The sequence below is a fragment of the Poecilia latipinna genome, unplaced genomic scaffold (assembly GCF_001443285.1).
Source record: "Poecilia latipinna isolate Pla-1442-1.1 unplaced genomic scaffold, P_latipinna-1.0 Scaffold3113, whole genome shotgun sequence".
NCBI classification, from domain to species: domain Eukaryota; kingdom Metazoa; phylum Chordata; class Actinopteri; order Cyprinodontiformes; family Poeciliidae; genus Poecilia; species Poecilia latipinna.
The window spans coordinates 29834-52420 of NW_015115729.1; the positions used below are offsets into that span (position 1 = coordinate 29834).

General features: G+C 36.2%; 1 protein-coding gene and 1 pseudogene across 1 annotated transcript in view; one reads left to right on the forward strand and one right to left on the reverse strand.

Moving 5' to 3' along the window:
- LOC106940171 (phospholipid-transporting ATPase ID-like) overlaps positions 1–13939 on the reverse strand; it is a 35843-nt gene extending 21904 nt beyond the window's left edge. The window contains exon 1 of the mRNA XM_015022837.1: positions 13787–13939. The gene's annotated coding sequence lies outside the window, so the exon portion shown is untranslated. The remainder of the gene's footprint in view (positions 1–13786) is intronic.
- A 4476-nt stretch (positions 13940–18415) lies between these two features.
- On the forward strand, positions 18416–19935 carry LOC106940170 (metal transporter CNNM4 pseudogene; annotated as a pseudogene).
- The last annotated feature ends 2652 nt before the right edge of the window (positions 19936–22587 follow it).

The following is a 22587-nucleotide window of genomic DNA, read 5'->3' on the forward strand; positions in this document are numbered from 1 at the left end:
CTGGTTTGATCAAGAAGCAATAAATCAATTAATCACATGATAAATTAAAAAGAGTTCAATAATTTCCATTTGCTTGATTTAAAGTTTTTTTATTTATCGTTTTTCTCTTTTAAAAAATGTCTTCAGTTTGGTGTTTTGGTCTCAATTAGCCTTTTTTTGAAGAATAATTTATTTTACAGAGACTTCAAATTCATTTTATATATTGTTTCTGTTTTGTTTATTTATTTTGGATATCTAAAATGTCTCCAGTTCCAGTGTTAGATATTTATTATAATTTAAAGTTTATTAATGTATCTGTGCCTTGTGCATTTTTGGTAAAAACATGTTTGTTGATGTAAATCCGTCTTTCTTTTAGTCTGTTTTCATTTATTTATTTTATTTCACTTATTTTTGTATTTATATTAGTTTATGCAGTATATTTATAATTGTATTATTTATTTTGTTTTATTAAATTTTTTATTTTATTTTATTATTTATTTTTATATTTTTTTTATTTATTATTTTTGAGGTATTTTGCACGTACTCTGTTCCTGAACACATGCATTTTGAAGTTCAACATTATTGCACCCTGACATTTGTAAACACTTTTATTCTGTATGAAAACATATAAAAAATACCAATCAAAAAAACACATTTGTTGTTTTGTAGTAAGGAGAGGCGGGTAAACAGCCAGAACTTATACTTAAGAAGAGAATTACTTCAAAATATTCTTACACTAGTAGAAGTAAAAGTGCAGTAAAACTTCAAGAAGTAATGTTCTTTCACAAAGTTACTGAAGTAAATAAAACATAACCCACTGCCACTGTGGTAATGACATGTTAATAAACTCTTAATGTTGTTAAACGGGAACAACTTTAACTTGTTTCCTCCGCTAATCTGTTTCTAATCACATAAACCAGAGCAACCAGGAAAAACAGACTATAAAACTCTGAATAAAAGAGACAAACGAGTCCAGGACTGAGGAAACAAACTTTCAGGTCTTTTGGAAATCCACTTTTACTTTCCAGGATGATGTCAGAAAGTGAGCTATAAATATCGGCCGTGTTAGTTTGCAGAAGAATGTGGGTGTTTCAGCAGGCTGGAAACGCTCGGCAGCAGCCGGTGTGGGAAAGGCGGCTTTTTAAAAATGTCACAGAGCAACTGGAAAAAACGACTGGAAAAGTCCAGAAACGTCAGAAAAGGCAGTTTAACGTAGGTTGTGAAATCTGGGCTTCACTGATGTGAGGAACAAGAGAAAGAAACAAACTAAACGGATCCTTTGATTAAACCAGCGTCAGTCTGAATCAGGGGTTTGCAACCTGCATGTTTAAAACAGAAATGTATAACAAATGTTGGTTTAACGATTTGTTTTCATATAATAAATTGATTTTTCACGACAGAATGACACTAAAAATACGAATTACATGGTTTAGATCCTTTTTGTCATTAAGTTTGAAACTGATATTTTTTTTTCATTTCCATAAATCTCGTACAGAAGAAAATGCATCCATCTTATTTTATGCAAAAAATTTACATTAATCTTTATTTTAAAACCTAAAAACAGAAATAAAATGGGGTTCTCTAAAAATGATAACAAATTTATTTAAAAAAAATATGATGGATATTTATCAAAAATGTAATTTAAGGTAATGTAACATTTGCAGCTCTTAGGTAGCTGCACTAAAAGCAAATATATCTCTTATGATTCATGTGAATTTAATGAAAATGAAATGAGGCCCTTGTGGCCCTTTAACAGAGTTAATAAGGCTAAAAATAAACTAAAGTCACTTTGAATTTAAAGTTTAGGCTTTAAATTTGTTTTACCTGCAGGGATTTCTGCTGGCATGAAAACATGAATTGATTAAAACGTTTTATAATTTGTTCAGACGGCGCAATCACAACCTGATTTAAAAGAATGAACTGGACTGGAGGAAATCAGATTTTCTTGTTTGCTCTTTTGTGACACATATCTGACAATTTCACATTCAAAAATATGGATTTGTGCCACTTAATGTGATTCTTTTCCATTTTCTTATTGTTTTTTTTAAGCTTCCTGTCTCATTTCAGAATGAAATCCATTTTAAATCAAAATCTTTTGTGGATAATTTCAGTTTAATTTTAAATGGCTAGAAGCCAACAACATACACACAATAAAACATCCTCATTAAAATCTCAGGCCTGTATTGTGAACCAGAGCAGCAGTTTGGAACAAATTTGAATCTTCAGACAGTTTGGCGATGAGCTGCAAACCGTTTCACATTTGGCTTCAAACCGCAGAGAAGAAGAAGAAGAAGTGGGCAGAGCCAGAGGTTGAGGTTTGGGTTAAACCACCATCAGTCACAGAGAGTCGCTGGCCTACTTATTTCTGCTTTTTGTTCTTTGTAACACGTACTTGAACACATCAGGTAAAAAAAATGCAAGAAATCTGTTCCGGTTGGCGGATGAGGAGGAGTGGGCGGCTTACGCTAAAACTTAAACAGTGAAAGTTTCAAATCTGCTTCTTTATTCTGTCTGATAAGATTCCACATTACTGCCCCTCCCCTGCCTGTTGCTGACAGAGTCCAACTTAGTGACTTTGTCTTCATATTTTGTGACTTTTCAGACCCATTTAGTATTTTTCAAAACAGTGATCCCGATGCGGATCACAAAGGATGTAAACATTATTTATCATGTTGCCTAATAGTTTTTATTTCACCTAAACTGAAATAAACCCCTGAATGTGTTTGATGTGCCACTGATTGCAGGTCTGATTTATGTATTGAAGGTTCAGGTATTTACATTGTTAAATTATATCATAATGTTTGCTTGTAGTTCTAAAAATATTTCAAAGGGGCAGTATTATGTATTTTCCAGTGATATTTTATAGCACAACCAAGTACCTATGCTGCCTTCAGTTGTTATACAAATGCTGCATATCAAATATGATTTAAAGTAATTTTTACTTTGTAATTTAACGCCTTTAAATTGGGCCTCTGTCTCTTTAAAAACTCCTGCCCTTTCTGAAGCTCCGCCTTCAGGAAGTCAGCACAACATGGCTCCTTATTAATCCTTTAACAATGTTTTTACCAGCGTTTAACTGAGCAGCAGCTCCTATCATGAGCTGAGAAGATCCACCAAGTGTTTGCTAATTGCTGCAGGCTAGTCTGAAGGAGCTGAGTGGAGAGCTGCTCTGTGAGGTGGAAGCTCAGTAGCTTGGAAACTGCAGCTCAGACAAAGAGCTACAGCCTCGAAGGCGGGGCTAGGTCCACCCAGGCATTTAACGCTGAGTGGTTGCCATGGAGATTAAATGATTCCTCAAACATGCATGAAAGAATCAAAGCAACACTCCAGGTTTGTTCTTGATGAAAGAATAACATCATAACATGATGGAAAACTAAAAAAATGTCTATTTTACATAAGTCTGTCCCTTTAAGCATATTTCAAATCACTTTTTATAAATTAAAAAAACTGAACCAAATTGATACCGGATTGTTTTGGAGTCAGGAACTCAAACTAGATCATAATTTAGTTTGTCATAATATGACATCTATCTCAAACATAGATAGATGTCATATCAAAAAAAAAAACAAAAAACAAACAAAAAACAAACAAAAAAAATATTAAAGTGTTGCAATGACCTAGTCAAAGCCCAGATCTCAACATGACAAAAATTTCCATTGATGTTTGTGTTACAGAAGCTGGTTTTCACTTGGAAACTGTTTTTCTGATGAATAATAATGATGTCACAAAAGTTCTTACAACTTTATTAAATTACATCATCTATAATCTGACTGAGAGGAAAATATAAAAATACACATGTAACCGCAGTTTTTTTATCTTTTACAGGAATACTACCTTACATCCGTATTAAAGTCGACAGAACGGTAAAGAAAAAGGCAATTAATATGAAACGAAATGCAGTTTTCTTGTGATTTAAGCCCAGACATGAGTGTTTTCTTCTAGGTGTGTGCGTCATCATCTCATATGTTTTACCTAAGATGTAACCATAATTATCATACATCACGCCTCTTACTTTGGAAAGTCCTAACCTTTCATTTCAGACATGCAGATTTGAATATGTATATAAAAAAAACTAAACAAAAATAACCTATTTAATTTTTTGAGCACTTTCTGAGTGAATAACTCCTTTTTGTTATTTTTGGCACACAAAGGTGGGTAACAGTATCGCCGAGTCAGAGTCACCTGTGACTGGTTTCACAGGTCAGAGGTCACGCTCATGAATGGTGGTGTTGTCCCATTGCGGATCTCTTGTTTCTACGCTGCACACTGGGCTCCTTCATCGAAACCGACGGGAAAGCAGTTTTCTTCGAAGCGTGTAAGCACTGAAGAGTCATTAGCTGCTACGACGTTGACAGAAAGGACTTCTTCCAGATAAACTGAGCAAAAACAACAGATACCACAGGCGTCCTGTCGTTCGCAGCATCTATGTGTCTTTTCTTCCTGACGGTTATCAGATTTCCTTTGACTTTGCTTCTGAGAAGCTAAAACCAATAAAGCCTATTGTTCTGATTTGCAAACTGATGTTCTTCATCCTGAGTTAGTCTGAAAGTGATGGTGGTTTAGTTTTAGGTAAACGCAGCAGATTCACAACTAAAAGGTCTTTCAGCTTCAAACAAACTCATCTAAGACTAATGATGCATTCACACCAGCTCGGTTTAGTCCGCTTTAATCCAGCTCCAGTCCGGTTTGGGGAGGCGTGGACGGGTAATCGAACTCTGGTCCGCCTAAAAGCCCCAGCCTCTGTTCGCTTGAAGTGAACTCTGGTTCGGTTTGAATACATATATGAACATCAAGTGGACGAGAAACTGCTCCAAAAGCAGGAAATAGACTACAGCGCACGGCATTCTGGGTAAATATAGCCAAACGTACAAGTCTATTGCTAGAAGACTCGTAGTCTTTTACCAAAGATAAAAGAGAAATCCTACAGTAGCTAAAATCTGATGCTACTCCAATTTTGTTTACATTTTATAAAAGTTAGCTTAGCTTAACCAATTCTCTTATTGGGTAAAATGAGCTAACAGGAAATGTCCAGAGCAATAAAACTCACAAATTCTCCTTCTTAGGGTGCACTCACTGGAGCTCCATTTATTCTGCTTCAATCCAACTCCAGTCCGTTTGTTTTGAGAGTCCGGTTTACTTGGGGAGATGTGAATGTGTAATCAAATTCTGATGTGGACCAAAAAAGTGAACTGTGGACTGTCTGTAATTCTAGGTCTTAGTTCAGTTCAAATGAACTCTGATTCGATTCATAATCTTAAGTGAACACCAACCGGACAACCAGGAAATGGCCTTCAGCACAGGGCATTCTGGGTAAACGCGGCCAAAACAAACGTGAGGCTAGCGCTAGCAGGAGAGATGGCTCGTGTTTTTTTGTTTTTGCCAAAAACAGAAGAAAATTCCTATAACTGCTCAAATCTGGACCTCCTGGAGATGCTGATTTAAATTTTTAGCAGGACTTTGCTGAACTCAACTTCAGGGCAGGATCGACCAAAAATAAAAATAACCTCCAAAGAAAAATATTTCTGCTTTGATTTGAATATCAATCAAAACTTACCAATAAATGTGAAAACTATTTTATTTGTTTGTTTTGATCTTTGCTTTATAATTTCATTGTTTTTTGGTTTTGCACTCTGTACTAAAGTTTGTTTGAGTAATTTAAGAAATCCTGCTTCCGTCTCCCCATGCTAACCTGGTCATAAATGTATTTAACTTCCTGATCCAAGTGAAGTTAAACAGAAGTTGTTTGAAGGTATTTTCCAACAGAGGGCCAATCAGAGAGCGAGCTGCAGAAGGAGATAAGAGCCTGAGGACAGCGGCAGCGTTTCCAGCTGGTTCCCAGTAAACAGAAATCTGTTTTTTAGAAAAGTGCAACAAGGCGAGAGGCGAGAAGCTGGTGTTGATGGGATGTTAATGGTTCCAGTAAACTGTGGACCGCTGGACATGTTTAAGGTTTCCATCCTCTAATGGAAAACCAGTCTTTTTTTTTTTTTACTGTGGTTCTGATTTCACAACTTCAAATGTTGATTTCAAACATCTGGTTTTATATAAGAAATGTGAGTTTGTGCATTTCTCTACATTTAATTATTTGCTTCTCCAGCCTCTAAGAACTGCAACAAATAAAGTTGTTTTATTTCAGTGGAACGACGAAACGTGAAATTACCCATAACATAAATAAAACGTGCAACAGGTTCCCTGATCCACGTCAAACTGAAACACAAGGGTTACAAAAGCACGTTCTTAACTTTAATGTTATTTCTAATAAAAGAAAATCTAAACAAGATCCTGCTGTTTGCTGATGCATTTAGAGTCCAAAATAAAAGTAGCAGTTTTTAAATTTATGCTGTATTTTTCTCTTTTCAGTTTTTGATTGATTTTACTCATGGTAAATTTTAATCTTTTTACAGATTTTCCTGTCACATTAGAAATATTTCTTCTGTTTACGTTTGGCATGTTTAAAGTTGAACCAGAACATTTATTAACAATAACTTCAAACATGAACCTGCCAGTTTGATGAAAGTGAAGATTCATGCAATAACAGCGTTAGGAGATTTAAGTGTTTCAAACTTGGATGATTTCTTCCATATCTGGAATAAATCTTGGAAATCTGAAACGTGTTCAGCCTCTTGCTTGGGTTTTCTGCTGCGTCTCCGTCAACAACTACTTCATTTATCAGAGATTTTGCCAAAAATAGCAGCAGCCATGCTGAAACTCTCTGAGCCTTTTGGTTTGTAGGATCAGAGACGACGCGATTATTTAAATAGTTGATCAGCAGGACGATGAACTCCAGCAGCAACCTTTAGACTTCTGTTATTTGGGTTTTATTCTGCCGGCTTTCATATAGCTGTTTGGGAGTATTACACCAGTTTTTCAAGTTATTATTTCCACTTCATTCTCAGTGTTTTGAAATCTAATTTTAACTGCATTCTCTATGTTTCAGCTTCATCTGGACTCAAACCGTAAACGACTAAAACTTCAGCAGAAAAAGTGTTAACTTAAATAACCAAACTCTTTCTTCCTTCATATTTTCTGTTTTGTTTGAACGGTTGGATTAATATCCTAACACAGTAGCATAAAAGCGTGATTCAACCTGGAAGTTCAGCCTCTGCATGCTTCTCTCCATAAATCTATTACAGTAAGAGGACAATAGCAGGAAGAAGTGATGAAAGGGAGAACTTCCTTTTAGCGATAGTTTGGCAAGAACAGAGGGAAGTTATTTTTTTATAAAGGAGCCAATTCTGATGAATTCCCAACTAAATAAATCAACCAACCACTTTCAAACTTCCAAGGAACTGTTTCTTTCTCCAGCTTTACTCACAGCATTTCTGATAACTTTGGTTACACTTTGAGCAAACAATGGTGAAGTTTTAGTCATAAACTGCAAAAATAAAAGGTAAACATCTGATAAAATATGAACTAACCACAAATTTATCTCATTTTTCTCTTCCAATCTAAAATCGTCCTTCATCTTACATCATTCCTCCTTTTTTCATGTTTCTGTTTTTTATCAGTGGATTTATCCATAAAAATAATAAATAAAAGTCATGTTGGTGATTTAGAAAAGCAGAAAAGAATCTGTGGAACTTGTTTCTGTAATTTGTTGGGTTTTGTTTAACGTTAACATGCAGCAGTTTGAATTGACTGGCTGTTAAAGTTCCTGCTTTGTTTCAACCATCAGACATAAAAATGTTTATTATCTTCTGTTCGTTATCACAGCAGCTGTTAAGAGGGAACATCAGGCACACAGAAAAACACAGAGGCTCTCTTCAACACAGCTTTTATCTCAGACGTTCCTCCTGTTTCACACTTTTCCCACCAATCGACTGAAATCTCAACTACTGTTATTCACATTCCTGCACTTATTTAATGTACTTTTACATGTTTTAGTGTTTTAATTATTAGTGTTTTATTGTTTTTCACCCTGATCGTTGGCGATCCAACAGAAACACTGTTTGTTGTTTCCTATTAGATGTGCTAATAGTGTGGCTAATTTTTAGCTAACTATGAAGATGCTTAGCACACTTAGCTTCCCTTAAATTCATTCTACAGCACTAATTTGCTTGGCTGTTTTGTAAACTTTAAGTTAAATTATTTTTATATATTCATGCTCTTATTTTGAAGTAGGTGAAGACTGCGCAGCACTTCTGTTTATTCAAACAAGAACAAAAAAAAGTACGGTTAGTACAGAACAAGTTATAAACATGAAACAACGTTTAAGGGCATAATAGAATATGTAACTTACAAAGTCAAAACTAAATTGGTGCTCAAGGGTTGCAGTCCTTCAGGGGCAGATTTTATCTGAATTAAAGGTAATGCTTTAGCAGTAGCTTCCACTAAACACCATGTTGGCGTAGCGCTTCAGCGTTACATCATACAAATATGTAACATAATAAATAGCACTGAATGCATACCATAAGTAAGTCATTGTTGTTTTTAGTCATAGTATTTATTAACAGTTTGAGCTGAAACGTGATGATTTTTGGGAAGTTTTTTCCTACATAAAAGCGACAAAGCGTTAGCTTAGTTCATGTTTGTGCCACTTTCTGTTTTGCAAAAAACTTGCAGTAGCAGAGAAAATGCAGAGATGAGTTAAAAGTTTAAACTGCAGAACATTTTCGATTTCAGCTACAGCCGCAGTTCAACCACAGACAGTTTTACACCCCAACCAGACACTCTGATGTTTGGTTGGGAAGAAAACCACTGCTGATGGTACATCAGAGAAAATTCAGTTTTCAATGCATGCTTTCTTACACCTCACCCACACAGTCACAGAAGACAGACACGTTTTGCATTTGCATCGAAGGAAAAAGTCGTTAAAACGTTGAAACCTGAATGTGATAATAGGAAGGATGCTGGGAATTTTGTTTCTGACAGAAACAAGTTCAGTTATGATGAAGAGTCTCATGAATCTGTCATTAATGAGGCTCAGCAGACTCATTGTTCCTTTACTCTATTAATTATGTTCTGACTTTGTGAAGTGGTTTGTTCTACAATAAAAAAAACTATTTTCCCTGATTAATTGGGACTTTTCTTACATTTACCATGTTACAGAGACCATGTTTGCAGTTCTTATTCTGTGTGGAACAGGAAAAACGTAAGAACACAAACAAGTAAAACTACTGGATAGTTGATAAAGATTCAGGAAAGATCTTTGTTAGCTTAAATGTAATTATTCAGTTGATGAAAATCCAGGTATGAGTTTTGTTTTCAGACTTACTGATCCAGGTCATTCATTTTCTTTACCCTCGACTATCCCTCCGTCTATTATCTGTACCTGGCTTCAGTTCTAAACCTGAAGCATTTTATAACTTCAGTTACTATAAAAATCCTGTATATGTCAAATATAACAGAAATTTGAGTTTGTAACTTAACAGGTTGAAATTGGGCCTCTGTCTCTTTAAGAAGCTCCTGCTCTTTCTGAAACTTCAGGAAGTCATAACATGGCTCCTCTATTAACCCTTTCACAACGTTTTTACCAGCTTTGTGTGTGAAGTTGATTTATTTTTTGACTTGTCTATGAAATGGTTAAAATGACCAAATAAATAAATTCAATCATCCATGGTCTTCCTGATGTTATCTATTTTATCTACTTATTTTTGATTGCACATATTATTTCTTATACATTTCTTGCACAAATTGCAAAAGTTTGTACTTTATTTATGCAGACTCCCATTTTTTTTATCTTATTTTGTTCTATTTTATTATTTTATCATTTTTATAGTTTATACATTTATTTTCTGATGGTAATTTTGTTCTGCATTGCATCTCTGATGTTACGTTGTTGACAATGATGATAATCTGAATTTGTCCTCGTTATCTCCATGATTGAGGGTTCAGCCAATCAGCGCTAAGGAACATAAATGCTGCTCACTGATTGGTTGCTTTCCAAACACCAATGAATAGCATGTCAAGTAGCATTATCTGTTCCCAGGATGTATATTCTTTCAAATATTTTAGAAAAAAATCCACAAATACACAAAATTTCGCGATATAGTATCAATCAATCAATCAATCAATCAACTTTTATTTGTATATCACATTTCAGCAGCAAGGCATTTCAAGGTGCCTTACATATTTAAAAAACAAAATAAAAACTGTATGTGACATAGTAGAATCCTTTTTTCATGTTTTGTCTTTGCTTTCATTTAATAAATAATGAAAGTTGGAACAAGTTCTGTTTTTGTGCACCTGAAGTTCAATTTAAGTAGAGTAGGAACCTAGAAAGATAAACGCCATTCTTGTAATATTTTGATATTTAAAGGTAAAGAGGTGAAAGAAGTAAGGAAGGAAAAGAATTTAATTGCGGCATGATGTTTATTTATGAGATTCTCAGATTTCTGTGTTTCTTGAACTCGTCAAACATTATGTGTAGATCTGAGCCCAAATTGATTCAACCTCACCGGGAACGAGGCTGAACAAACACTGTGAATCACATCGGGCTGTTTGTGAAGGTTTTTCAAGGTCTCTGCATGTTACTGATTAATGTCAGTCCTCCTCCAACTGGGAGTAAATAAGTAAACACAGAATTAAAATGTCCTGGAAGCTGACTCCAAACCAGCAACTTGTCATTTTTAGAAAACTCTCCATAAACCGGGGCTGGTTTGTGACTCTGAAGACCAGAGATGCTCACACAGATTTAGGTTTTAATTTGTTAGTAAAACTAAAGAGTGAAGCAGTGACCTGAACAGGAGCCTGACAGAAATTAGCAGAGCAGGAGTTGGAAAACGAGGTGCTGTTATGACAGAACGAAGGCTTTGAGACCGAGCGCCGAACAAAAAGACCCAAAACAATCAACCTCTGAATTATTCACCTGACCTCTCAGGTCACAATAGCCACTCCTCTTCTCATCTTACCCCATAAAAAGCTAACAGTTTGATTGACCTCCTAAAACTATTTTCTCTGTTCATGTCAAACAATCAGATCCTTAAAAGTAAATGTTGGTGCAAATATGGACATTTAGATTTTCAAACATTTTTTTATCTCCTCAGTTAAGCTGGAATCATTTAAGAGGTTGACATGGGATGAAACTCACTGATTATTCAGTTACTATTAATTTGACCACTTGGGGGCGCTCATAGAGGGTGTGTATAAGGGCATTTTCACACCTACTCCATTAGATTTAGTTCGTCTGTGGACCAAAATCACAAAACTGATCACATTTTCAGTTCATTTTTCATCTCAGAGTCAAACCAACCAAACCTTTTGAAAAGGTTGTTCCCCTCCTCACCTGAGGGGGCGCTGCACCAAGAACCACTAAAGGAAATGACATGAAAACCTCTGAGGAAGACATTGAGGGCAACTTCCTCCTTCACAAAATGTAAACTGGAGTGGCGTCAGATTCTGGTGGGTGTTTGTCTCCGGTAAAAGGCTGCGACACATTTCTTCTGCTAGCGCTAGCCGCTGGCGTTTATTTTGGTTGTATTTACCCAGAATGCCCTGAGGTGTAGTCTGCTTCCTAGTTTTTCGCTTGGTGTTCACATAGGCATTCAAACCACACGAGAGTTCCCTTCAGCTGATCTGAGACCAATAATTTTAGACAAACCAAAGTTTGCATCAGTTTGAGTATGTTTCACAGCTCAGACGAACCGGTTTACTGCATAAACAAACTAGAGTTGGAATAAAGCAGATTAAACAGGACTGGTGTGAATGTTTGTCAGTTTTATTACTCATAAACTGACAAACATTTCCTGTCCTCTCATTTTACCCAATAGAAGAGATTCGACTAAGCTAAGCTAAACTTTACTGTAAAATGTCTATTTTTATCATGTTTAGTTGCTTTGCTTTACTTTATTGTTTCAATAACAGATCATCATTTCTTCATCATTTGGATCCACCTAAAATTTGGTTGGTGATAACAGAAATTGGGAACTTCTTGCCAACTGACAGCTACCACAACGCTAAAAAAAGACTCACAGCAAACAACAAAGAACTCACTCTCAATGAGAACAGGTTTAGTCTGCGGCAGGAAACTGGAGGAGTTCGTTTCTACAAAGAAACAATTTCATCACCAACCACAAAGTCTGATTATCTATTTGGCTTTTAGGACATTGTCTTTGAATCACAGGAAATAACATCAGTTTGTTGCCAGTAAAACAACAAATAAAAGGAGCCTCAAATTATTTCCAGAAATTATAACTGTTTCATTGTCTTTTTTAACAGTTTGGAGACAATTTGTAATTACTTTGTGTGTGAAATGAAGCTGAAACGGTGTAACTGAACTGGCTCATCTGCTGTACTAAAGCAAACTTTTAAATGTTGTAAGAAGCTAAAGAAAAACATGGAGAGCCTCAAGGTTATGTATTCGAGTCTTTTTGTTAAATGATGAACATTAACATTGATAATTATGTCTAATCGAAACCATGCTGCTGTTTTGTTTCCTTAAAATAAGATTGTACCTCAATCAAGCACAGCTTAGCATGGAAAAGGTTTTAAAATATTCAGTCACAGTTTAATTGGTTCCCAAACTTTTCAGACTATAAAATAACAGTGCCAGATTGGCAACCCTCTGAAATTACATTTAATTATTTTCCTCTATTTATTTAAAATAAATATAAAAAGTCAAACAAATATACATATTTTAAAAGTATTCATTTTATAAAACTTAAAACATATATTACTGCACATTACTTAATGATACATTTATTTAAGATGTATTTATTTGTTTCATTTTGTCTACATGCATTACATCACATATGGTCCTGACAGATTTTGCGACATCTCATGATCCTGCTGGGGCCCTGACCCACATTTTGGGAACCCCTGGTCTGTTTAATGAAAGCTACTTTGCCGAGCACTGCCTCTCAGCTGGCAGAAAGTAGCCTACCAGAAAGATGAGTGTCTTTGGAAATAGTTAAAGTAGTAAAAAAAAAATAAAACCATGATGATGGAACTAAGAGAAAATCACCCGTCACTCTTCAAAAAAAGGGTTCCTAATAAAGTGGCCGGTGCATTGTGGTATTTCCATTTAAAGTTATAAGAATCTCATACCAGCTAACACCTGCTAATGCATAATTATGGTAAAAGACAGGAGTGCACTGATTGCAGTTTTCTGGTCAAAAGTTTATAAACATAATACGGCTGCAACTAATACAATTAATCAATTAATCTGATTTTAAAAAGAGCATTTTCTGCAGATTTTTCAATTAAGCCTTTCTTTATACAATATTATAAATAAAAATATGCAATATGCAATAAATAAATTCATTTTTAAAATAAAAACAAAGCAGTCTATAGGGCTGATTTGTTGAAGAGTTTTTGGATTAAAAACTGTAGCTGTATTGATCAGGAGCCATTTTAATATTAAAATAAGTTCTGATTCTGATAACAGATATCTGCTCCAGTGTTACCGGATGTGAATGAACTTTTGAAAGCCTCTTGATGATGTATAGATGACTCATCAGTGACATCACAGTCAGCTTAAAAACCATCACACTGAGTTAGAAAAACAGCTTTTCTACATCATTTATCAATATTCACAAAGTTTACGGCAGCATCTAAACAACAGAGTCTCAGGAGGAATGTTTTCCGTCTCAAAATTCAGCTCCGTAAGAAGTGAGCAGATGTTGTACAGTCGAGTGAAGTTTCGCGTTACTAGAAGTTAAAGAAAAAGCGAAGCAAAGTTTCTGTACCCAATTGAAACAAACTTTTCCTTTCCACTCCACCGGTCACTTTCTCGGTTTACTTTAGAAGGCAGCTACTTTCTTTCTACATCTTTTTACTCTAAAAAATCCATCTCACAGCACCGAACCTCACCTCAACCTCTGAACGGATCAGCACAGGGGGAAGCAAAAGGTGAGCGGCTGGTTCTTACCGTAAAGCTGCACGTCTCCCTGCGGGTTTCTGTGAAGAAACAGAAATTAAAGAAAGAGGAAAAAAAACCTCCAGATGAGAAAAGTCGAGGTCTAAAATGTTCCCACTCGCCCCGGCTTCATTCTCCTCCCTCTGTTCCTCCTCCCTCCGGAGCCTCCACTCCCCTACGATGTTTGGCTTTAGATTTGTGCAAAGCTTCAGGAGGAAACCTAACGGCGACGTCACGTGACGCAGAGATTTGATGAAGATGTTTGGAGCTGTACGGACCTCTAGTAGGCGAACATGAAACATAACAACCTTACTGGGTCTTTATTGTACTTTCGAACCAGGATAAGTGAATCATTGACCAACTTATTTGGTCTGTATCGATGAATTTGGTGATGGCACTTATAAAATGTTTGTTACTGGTTGACTTTTACGACTTTGTATTCATGTGTTTTTAAGGACATTGAACTGCATTCGGTACGATACAAATGAATCTGAACATGAACTTATTCGGGTCATTGTAGCTAGAAAAAAGGAGTAAATTCAGACATTTTTAGATTCATTTCAGGCATTTTCTAGAAAAAAGAAACTTGGAAATTTCTGAGTTTAAAAAGTCAAACTCAGAAGTTTTCCTCAGTCACCTTGGTGTGTTTCTCGAATCATTTGTAAAACAGATCATTTCTCAAAGCTATTGGTACAAACAACAAAACACCATGGATTACCTGCTAAACCCAGTTTGTTTGTTTCTTCAAAATCCATCTCATGTTAATACCGTTTATATGAAAATGTTTTACTCTTGTTTTATCGAATCACTTTTAACATTTTCTTCAATTTACAAAATAAGTAGACTAAACAGGATTCTTAGGGTGTGTAGCAGTTAGGGATGAGTCTGGTATTGCTCCCCCTGCTGGACAGAACCAGAACTGCACGGAAGTCTGAAGCTATCCTTGCTGACCCAAAGTATGGAGCTGAATTAGTCACAAAGCTCACAACAAGATTTGTAAGTATATAACATAATTCAGAAATGTCTGTAATAATATAATAATGTGCATAAAAACAGTTTCTCAAATCGACATGTTTCAAACTGCACCAGTAGTAAAACAACAAATCACCAGCTGCTTTCTTACCACAAGCGATTCACAAATGTGATGATGTGTTCAAGGCTGGTGAAAAACTGGGATATCTGAGAAGTAAAATGGTTGCATTCAAGGCAAAAATAAATAAATAAGCTTAAGCATCTGAGAATTACCAGATGTACTGGAATTACCATAATTTTGACTAGGTCCAGTAGTCCAAAGCCACTATTAAAAGACATGAGCTCAGATGTCCCAGCCAGGAAATTATATTTAAATGTTATGGAGGCTGAGACAATTCAACGTGTATAATGTATTTTTATCTACATAACAAAATCAGTTGAAAATACAGGAAACAGAGGAGAATTGTACATAACCTCTAGGATGATGTTCTAAAGCATTTTTAACTTGATTTGCACAAATGATGAAATAATTTGAAGTTTGAGCAAATAGTTTTGAGAAGTTCTTTTCTGTTCTGAGACATGAACCAAAGTGAAGGAGAATAACTGTAACAAGTTCTCTTAAGTCTCCTAATGATTTTTGTGATTCTAAACGACCCAAAACAAGAAAAGTTTGATCTGATTCAACTTCACAGTGAGAAAAATTGCACTTGTGCTTTTATGTAAATATATGGTTTCAATGTGTGACTTTGTCTTGTTGGAGAAGTTCAAGAGGCGTAAATACTTTTGTAAAGTGTATTGTCTGCTGCTCTACTTGTGAATGTTTCAGCAGGAATGTATCGGCGTCCTGATAGATTTATCTCTTAGTTTTAATATTCCACAGAGATCTGCACAGTTTAGTGGGAAGTCTTTGGTTTCATTTCTGCTCATTGGGCAACAGAAGCAGAACAGAGTGAATCTTTATCTACCAGGCTTTGAGATGCGACTCGCTGTGAGCCAAACACATTCCTCCTGCAGCTGGGACTCTTCAGATGTTGATTCAGTCAGAAAGTGAAATATCTTTGTTTTAAGTGTGTTTTACAGGTGAGAACTGGGCTTTTCCATGTTTCTGCACAACAAACTAATGTTTGACATGTAATTTCCTGCTTAAATATCCAAACACAAAGCAAAGGGAACACCAGGCCAAGATCAACAGATTAAAAACCATGTTCATGGTTTGACCACAAGGCGGTGCTGTAGTTGCACTAAAGAAAATTATTTGAAATGATTGTCCTGCTGATAAATTTATTGTTACATAATGTTGTTGTTAATGAGTCAGTAATCAGAATCAAAAACTAAAGATAGCACTGTCTTGAAACTTACTGATTAACCACTCTTACTCTTTTTTTTAAAGATGTTATCCAAATAGATCAACCTACTGCTAAACGCTTGAATCAGTTAGGTATTTAACTGTGATATTATTGTTCTGAAACCTGTCTGCTGACACAAGTTAACTTATTTATTTTGTTTCATTTTGATTGAATTTACTTGAATCTAAGTGAAACCAAAAATAAATCAGCTGACAGCTTCTTCAAATTATACAGAGAAGCTTAAAACGTTTGCACAGCAGAGCAGAGTGTTACGCATGTGTGTTTCAGTGAAGGTTTGTGCCTTAAAATGTCCAAAACAACAAAAGCAACAAATAGAGAAGAGGGAAAATGACTAGCATCCATCAAAGCTGAATTTTGTAACCAGAAAAGTTGAATCAAATACACTAAAATACAAAATGATGAAATCTTGTAACGATCATCTTCACTGCCATTTAAACTTTTTTCAGATATAAAATAGAGTGGTGGCACTTTTTGTACCAATTTGTAGCTATCCTGAGTCATTTTCTACATAACTAATGATTCATAGATGCCTCTATTTTCTATTCCTAGTCTAAATAAATCTGTTTTTGTGACTCCAACAAATAACAGTTACCAACAGGATGTCATTAAAAGTGATTTTTGTTTGATATTTGTTTGATTGAATTGGATTTTGTTGGAGTCAGAGGACCTCAAACAAAGTGAAAATCAAAAATATAATAATTTATATTACAGATTCACAATATTGGTGACCAAAGTGCTTGATAAACCATAAAATGTGGCTTAAAAACAAGATAGATAAAACAAAATGGCGTAAATAAGATTATAAGACCAGAAGTGCCACTGCATTTTTAGGCATTGAAGGCTTGCCTGAATAAAAAAGTCTTGACGGAAGTTAAGATTTCAGTATCTTCAGTCAGAGGCTTCTTCAGATTCGCTGTAATACAGACTGCTACAGGAGAGCCTTCCTGTCCACAGACATCAGCATCTGCAGCAACTGTTTGAAGAACCTTGGATAATAGCTAGAGTAGCATTTAATTTCTCTTTGGGATTAATGAAGTATTTTTGAGCTGAATTAAACTGGAAAAATCTGAAATGCTGTGGTTTAAGTAGCTTAGTGTAAAATTGACGTAGAAAGCAGCCAAATGTTTGCATAAACTGAGGTGAATTAATCAAACGGCTCAGACGAAACTACGTTAAGAACAAAAACAGAGTTTGAAAAAGTCTAAACTGAGTTTACGGCAGGCCGTTTTAATATAAAATCGGTTTTGCCTGATTATCTGTGATAACATTCCAGATGTGGTGACACAACTACATTTTGACTATATTTACATTTGAGATGTCCATTCAAGACATCTCAAATGACATCAGTCATGGTTTGAAGAGTCACACATCCGTAATTAAAATTTAAGGTATCTCAAACTTAACTATGACTGGTCAAAATTGCATTAGTCAGAATATTAATTCAAGATATGCAAAATAGAAAAGCTGTTTATTTTTTAAAAAATTTCAAGATATCTAATTTTTGTAGATATCATCTTTGTCTTTTATCTAGACAAAATTCTCTTCGTTTTGCTCAGTCCTTATTGAATTTCAAGATGGCTGCAATTTTACTTGTCAAATCTCCCGTAAATCTTCTGTCTAAAAATACATATAAGATCTGTTGAATTCTTGTGTAATTCTAGCTCTCTTTAATTGGAATTTTGACAAGTCAGAAAAAAAAAGAGATATCTTAAATTAATTTTTTCACCACTCATAATTTAATTATTGGTATCCAAAATACGGTGGCTTTCAAAAGTATTCATACCACTTGAATTTTGTTCCATATCTTGGCACATTACAATCACAAAAATAAATGCATTTGATTGGAATTTATGGTGAAAGACCAACACAAAGTGGTGTACAATTATGAAGTAGAAAGAAAATTATACATGATTCAAAACATATTTTATAAATAAAAAACAATTTTACATAACTTTGTGTTGATCTTTCACATTAAATTCCAATTAAATATATTTATATTTGTAGCTGTAATGTGACAAAATATGGACAATTTGTAGATATCTTGATATGAAGCCTTCATTGAACTTATTGATAAATCTGATGTAATTTATAATAAATGACGTCAGATTGTAATTAGAAATATCTCAATGAACTAAATATGTCGAGTCATAAACCTATTTCTTGTAACTGGAGTGTAAGTGTGGTGAAGCCGATTTTATGATAAAATAGCTTACCATAGAGGGTCGAGCAAAGTTTTCGCGTGACGTATCGTCCGCTAATTGGCTATGTGTGATTATGCTAACTAGTGGGCTGGCCCCAGGAAAGGAGTAGTTGACGTCAGGTCGGACGTTGGCATAGAGTGAAACAAACATGGCGACAGAATCGAGTGGACTGGGCTTTCCTCTGACTTTTTTCTTGTTTTTGTGCGTGTTGGCGGGAACGGAGGCCGAGGCAGCGACTCAGAAGTCCAAGGGCGGCACTCAGATATTTGGCATGCGGCTGGAGAAGAGCGACAAGCCGGCCCAGATCAACAATGAGGGGATGATTCAGGTGACCGAGGACAGCAAGAACCTCTTCAGGTTCTACGGTATTCACTTGTTACCCAACATCTCGGCGCTCATCAGGTTCGCCGAACTTGAAGAGTCTCCTAACGGGACTTGTCCCGACTACTCGAATGGTATGGTAGTGAAAGGGAGCATGGAGTTAAAATACCTTAACAACGTCGGGGTTGTCAACATCACCGTGAATAAGCTTCGAAAAAAAGATGATAAGAAAGTGTTCGTATTGTGCATCCTCGACCCCCAGGAGAAGAACAAATGGTTACTTCTGGAAGACAAGGAGTTAAGAGTTCTGGTGGTGGAGGAGGAGAGCACGTCCCTGCTGCCCCTTTGGCTGGAGGTGATCCTCATCTGCTGCCTGTTGGTGCTGTCCGGGATGTTCAGCGGGCTCAACTTGGGACTGATGGCGCTGGACCCCATGGAGCTCCGCATCGTGCAAAGTTGCGGCACGGACAAGGAGAAGAAGTGGGCCCGGAAGATCGAGCCCATCCGCAGGAAGGGCAACTACCTGCTGTGCTCACTGCTGCTCGGGAACGTCCTGGTGAACACTACCCTCACTATCCTCCTGGACGACCTCACCAAGTCCGGAATTGGAGCTGTGGTCGCCTCCACCATCGGGATCGTGATCTTTGGAGAGATCGTGCCCCAGGCGCTGTGCTCCAGACACGGCCTGGCAGTTGGTGCCAACACTATCCTGCTCACCAAGTTCTTCATGCTGCTCACCTTCCCCTTGTCTTGGCCCATCAGCAAGCTCCTGGACTGCGTTTTGGGCCAGGAGATTGGAACAGTATATAACCGGGAGAAGCTGGTGGAAATGCTGAAAGTAACCGAACCCTACAACGACCTGGTGAAAGAGGAGCTCAACATGATCCAAGGCGCACTGGAGCTCCGGACCAAAACGGTGGAGGACATCATGACGCCTCTGGGCAACTGCTTCATGATCAGCAGCGACGCGGTGCTGGACTTCAACACCATGTCGGAGATCATGGAGAGCGGATACACGCGAATACCCGTCTACGAGCACGAGCAGTCCAACATCGTGGACATCCTCTTCGTCAAAGACCTGGCCTTCGTGGACCCAGACGACTGCACCACCCTGAAGACCATCACCAAGTACTACAACCACGCGGTCCACTTCGTCTTCCATGACACCAAGCTGGACGCCATGCTGGAGGAGTTTAAGAAAGGTTTGTGGGAATCTTATATTGTTGTTTTGAAGAGTTTCCCCACATTCAGGTGGAGAACAAGAAACCAACTCTTTATTTCCTAACAGGTGAGGTGGTTAAAAATAACTATTTCTAGGCTGCAACTGTTCTATCGATTATTTTCACGATTATTCGGATTGATGTGCAGATTTTTCATTCAACCTTTAAACCTTTTTTATACAGCATTAGAAATGCTTAAAAATCCAAATAAACAAATAATTAAATTCCAATTTAAAATAACAAAACTGACATTTTTGTAGAACCTTTTCCTCAAACTAACATGAAGAACACGAAACTATCTCGTTACTTACTGACAACTGTTGCAACTAACACCATTAGTGCTAGTGCTGTGTTTATTGTAGTTAACGATTATTCTGGCGATTAATCGGATTAATCTGCAGGTTTTTCACTCAACTGCTTTTTATACAATATTAGAAATGCATAAAAAAACCATTTTCAATAAGAAAATCTAAATTTTATGGCCTAAAATGCAGTAACAGCTTTCATTTTGTGAATGCTTGATAATTTGTAGCAAAGAATGCATCTGCAGCTAAAAAGTACTCATAGCTGACCTTTTGTTATCCAGTTATTAATCAGTTAATCCAAAAAATAATCACCAGCTCAGCCTTACACTGTTCTGATGTTCAGTCAAGCAGAAAGTGCCGAGCTTTCCCGTATGAGAAATATTTTTTATCTGCTACAAATAATCCGATGTTCACTAAAGAAATACTATATTTTTACATTTTGCACAATAAAATGTTTTATTTAATGGTATTCATAAAATGAATTGAATTATTTGCTTATTTGCATCTTTTCTTGTATTTCTAATATTGTATAAAAACGGCTTAAATGAGAAATCTGCAGAATGTGCTCATTTTTTAAAATCTGATTCATTGAAAGAATAATCAAGAGATTAATTGATAACTAAAATAATCAGTATGCAACACTTTTTCTCCTTCATTTGTTTATTGTTGCTAGGAAAAATAATCTTTACCAGTCAAAATCTAAATCACGAGGTCAGAAGGCAAAGAAAATTGACCTGGAAAAGACGGATTGGTGGATGGCTAATCTAGGAACAGTGAGACACTTCTGGGCAACAGATCCAGCAGATGAGCTGCAGCAGCTCCGGCTACTGAAGAAGTCAAAGCTGGTTCTGATAGAAACATGTCAAAACAAGTAAGACAGCACAGACCTGTCAGGAGGACCTGCTGGTCATAATGTTATGCCTGAAGGGGGCTTATTGTTTAGGATTCAGATAATATCTGTTTCGTCTCGTTTGAAGCTTGTGCAATACTTTGAAACTATTCTGTTTTTATATTCCAGCCAGACTTTGTCGTGAGGTTTTAAAGGTGATCTTGATCACCAGTTTAGCAGAAAGTCTTTTAAAAAATTTCTAAATTGGGACAAATTTAGCCTTTGGGACAAATTTAGGCTTTGTAACAAAGATTACTAGACTAGATTAAAATTTTTCAAGTTAACTGCAGGGTCTGTAATTAATTAGTGGAAAACCATATATTGATAAAATAAGCAACATTTTCAATTCAAACACCCTTTTTTGAACAGACATGAGCCCAGTAACAAAAATATTTATAGATTTTAATCTGTAATCCCGGTTATTCAAAGTGTTAGCGTTAGCTGTGCTGCTGCTACATGTTAGCATTGAGATGCTATTTTAGGCTTGAATAAATTTGCTGATAAGCTAACTGCTTTTAGTACAACTTCAATACAACAATAGTGTTTTTCAGCGTCCAGTCAGATTGTGTTTCGAAGCAGAAATTAGCTTGTGCGTCAGATTTACGGTCAAACCAGAAAATGTAAAGGTTCCGGGGGGAACCTTTGTATTTAAAAAAAGAAAAGGAGAAAAAATGAAAAATGCAATTAATTGCATTAAAAATTTTAACACATCAACATCTATGTAATTAATTAATTGAAAATAATGCATCAGAATTCCAACCCTACACTTAGGTGCTCCGCTCTTTAAGATCAGGAGCCTTTTTTGCCTGAATGAGGGATGATAATAATGTAGCAAAAAAAACCTAATAAAAATATTCCTCAAACATGGTAAAACACTGAACCAAGAAAAGTAAGACCCTGAAAAACACAAAAAACATTGATCAGTAACTGGTTTATTGATTGTGAGATAAGTTAGAAGTGCTGACTCAAGACTTTTGAACAGTTCTCCATTTGTACTCTGCATGTAGATCAGACAGCAACTTAATTAGTAATACATTGTGTTCACTCCAGTGCAGCAGCAGTTTATGGTTGATTTTAGGAAGAAGTGGTGAGACGAGTCTGTAATGAGCCAACCGCAGGAAATGGTAACTGGTGGGTACCAACATGAAGCCCTTAGTTTGGAGACATGAAGGAAATGCTAGTTTGCTGTATTGGTGTTTAGTGATTGAACTGGGAGGATTACCAAACAGAAGGTCTGTTTGAAGTATAAACAGTCATTATCCAAAAAAAATGTTGCTGTTTTCACCAAAAGCTGTGTGAAGACAGATTATTCTAGCAGCTTGACGAGTTTCACAGGTTACATAAGTTAACTTTTTGTTTTTTATGCATCCAATCTGCAGCAGGATCATAATTTGGTCTCAGTGTGACATAAAATCTGCTCAGGCTTTGGTGTCATATCTGTGTGTTGGCACAAAAAGCTTGACTTAATTCAAGACGTGGTTTTAAAGGAAGTGGCTGCATGCATTTACCAAGCATCTGTGTCTGCTTCTCATGTGCTG